A 3,446-nucleotide genomic window follows, 5' to 3' on the forward strand; every position below is an offset into this window, starting at 1 on the left:
GTTAGATCCACATGTAATAGTGGAGCTAATTTTAATTAGATTGCCCACTCCACCACTTACAAAATTCTAGATTCGCCATATTAAAATAGCAAAACGTGCAGAAATCTAATTCCTCATTTACATTAGGTGATGATGATGATAACTAGTTTAACGTGCCCATGTACCACTAGGGTTTCGAACACGCCCATCCCGAGTCCGACCTCCGATAAGATCGGTGGCCCGACTCGGGATGGGGGGGGGGGGGGGGGGGGGGGGGGGTGACAATGGGCAGAATTTTGAAAATAGCAATTAGTAAAAAAGTTAATAGAATAAATAAAAAAAAATGAAAAAAGTTACAAGCCAAAAATAAAAAAGAATTGACTGCTCGGCCGAATATTTATATAATTTGGAGCATTTTAGAAGGACAGTCCAAAATTAAATAAGAGAAAGAAGAGAGGATCGGACTATTTAATAATATTTTTAAAAAAGAAGTAATTTCGACATAACATTTTGAACGCAGATCTAAAAGTTTAAAGTCCCATCGATATGTCCACGCGAGTGGCCTCGTTAAGGCCGTTTGGGTGCACAGCTTAAAGGGACGAGATGGGTTGCGTTCCGTCAAGAAAACCCTTAGATTGACAGTCGATAGACGTTGAAGGTGTAGTGCTGTGCTGAAATACAGATCTTGAGAAGCCGGATCCGTCTGAACGAGAGAGAGTATCAGACTAGGATATAGTCCAGTCGTCATGGGTTGGTATAGTGGTGCGGACGGGCCCGACTCCTGAGGATACGAGATGGTATCACTATAAGACAAGGTAAAGTCTAGAAAAAGAGTAGTAGGGGCCGACCCCGCTTCCTATTTCTTCTTAGAGTGGGGCGGTCAATCTTCCAGTGCTGATAGGACAGGCTCGGGCATGTAGAGACTAAACGCGAACAACCGTGGTGTTCTGCAGAATGGCCGTCATATGAGTCACGAAAAAAAAAACAAGTCGACAGTCAGACGGAGAAATGACGTGGAGGCAAGGAATCTCGCAAAAAAAGAATCCAACCTGGTGGTGCAGGCTGTCGAAACAAGCGTTCCAGCGTTCAATCAGTTCCAATGGCCGCATACATCCCAGTAGAAAACTTCATTTCGCTGACAAAAACAACGAAATGAAGGACCCCCCCCCCCCCCCCCCCCCCATTTTTAAAGGTATTCCCCACCCATTCCCACTTTCATTATCAAAGACTCTAGTTTCACTCTATTGTAACTTTATTCAAATGTTTTATGGGTTTCTAGATTCAGGATTTTTTATTGGGGAATACAGATGGAAGGATGTAGACATAGGAGGATGAAGAGGACAGCCAGACAGAGATCTAGAGATTGACGAGAACAAAAAATACTACTTTGCCGTGACCAGGATTCGAACCTGGGTTATTGCGGCCACAACGCAAGGTACTAACCACTATACGATCACGGCCACAAAGCAGAGATATTAAATTGCCACAAAGTAAATCGAGCTACTCAGTCTCTAGGCTCAGTGACAAAACGGTCATGCTTAAATTATGTATCAGTTTTAATTTTAGTGCATTTCTGCACAAATGTCTGTCATTATCATTACTCTGTATTTTATTATTATAAAAAAAAATTGTTTAACAAACTAGGGAGATAATTTCTAACATATGGAGTCCTGTTAGAAGTTCAACAAGTGCCGGCAGATTAACAAACCAGCAGTGGGCAATAAACTGTTAAAACAGGTTTTCTTCTCACGTCGCATACAGTGAGGTCCATTTTACTCAGCCTGTTGTCTGAGAAACAAATTCATACCATAAAATATGAGCAACTTCTAATTTATTGTATTCTACCCATAGCAACTTTTTTCACTAAGAATATAGTGATATTATTTGATGCCATGGCTTACAATTTAGCACAAACAATTAATTAATTTAAATTAATTTGGCATGATTTCAGTCCATTGAGTTCAGTTCAATTCAATTTAATTTAAATGTAATTATTTTAAATGTCATGAATCGACAATATATTTTATTTAAATTAAATTACTTATGACAATACAATTTATTTTAGCATATTATGTCCAATTAATTGTATGAACCGATTTATTTAACATAATTATTTTATCTTAATGAACACTAATTAAGCTTGATCCAAGTACCAGTAATGACAGTAGATAAAAAAAAAAAACTGAATTCGTCTGTTCCTTTAAGACAGACAAAAAGAGACAGAGAGAGAGATAAAGGCAACGCAACAGAGAGAGAGAGGGAAACAAAAAGAGACGGAGAAAAAGAGGCAACACTGAGGCAGGGAGAGAAAGAAAGACATGTTTTATTTAACGACGCACTCAACACATTTTATTTACGGTTATATGACGTCAGACATATGGTTAAGGACCACACAGATTTTGAGAGGAAACCCGCTGTCGCCACTACATGAGCTACTCTTTCCGATTAGCAGCAAGGGATCTTTTATTTGTTCTTCCCACAAGCAGGATAGCACAAACCATGGCCTTTGTTGAACCAGTCATGGATCACTGGTCGGTGCAAGTGGTTTACACCTACCCATTGAGCCTTGCGGAGCACTAACTCAGGGTTTGGAGTCGATATGTGGATTAAAAATCCCATGCCTCAACTGGGATCCGAACCCAGTACCTACCAGTCTGTAGACAGATGGCCTAACCACGACGCCACCGAGGCCGATGGGAGAGAGAGAGAGAGAGACAGACAGAGACGGAGAGGGTGAGATGAGAAATGGAAGGAGATAGAGAGACAAAGACAGACGACAGACAGGTCAGGTCAGGTCAGGTCAGGTCATAGGGTTTTACGTGCACTTTCAGAACAAACTGTTGCAGCGCACGCCTGTCGTGGGTACAAGAGCCGGCTCCTCCGTCCATGACAAGAAAGGTGTGGAGAGGAGGGAACGTCTGCAGTGGCAGGTGCAAGGTAGCACCAACAGCCCGACAAGGTCGGTAGCAGGCTGGGGGGGGGGGGGGGGGGGGGGGGTGTTGCTATGGAATTTTGAATGGAGCTATTAATATGCCAAAGAGAAAAGGTGCGCAATTTTGGTTGAGGAAATTTGGCGCATTTTTGAACGGTCAGTCAAAAAGTAAATGGCAGAGCTAATATAGGTTTTGATATTAGTGAATCGAGAGTAGCTCGGACAGACAGGGAGACAGACAAACATTTATTACCTTTTAGATAAATTTCATGCGTTTTGATTGGTCAATAGCCAATGTATACCACAAAGTACACCGTCTCCTTTGCGGGAAAATACGAGTGCGCGAGTGCGAGTGCGAATAATTTTTACATGCTCATATACCACTAGAGTTTCGAGCATGTCCGTCCCGGGACCTGTCTCTGGATAGCCAGGGGCTTGTCCCGTGACAAAAAAAAATTAAGCGGACAATTTTGAAATTTGCATCCAAAAATTAAATAGTGGGCCTTTAAAATTTTGATGCGCATCTCTAATTAAT

The 3,446-nt window shown here is 41.6% G+C and overlaps 1 non-coding gene across 1 annotated transcript; it reads right to left on the reverse strand.

The window, feature by feature from the left end:
• Positions 1-1,367: 1,367 nt before the first annotated feature.
• On the reverse strand, positions 1,368-1,439 carry Trnah-gug. The gene has a single exon. It is a non-coding gene; the product is annotated as a tRNA-His (tRNA).
• Positions 1,440-3,446: the final 2,007 nt, after the last annotated feature.

Source organism: Gigantopelta aegis, chromosome 9 (assembly GCF_016097555.1).
Source record: "Gigantopelta aegis isolate Gae_Host chromosome 9, Gae_host_genome, whole genome shotgun sequence".
Classification (NCBI taxonomy): Eukaryota; Metazoa; Mollusca; class Gastropoda; order Neomphalida; family Peltospiridae; genus Gigantopelta; species Gigantopelta aegis.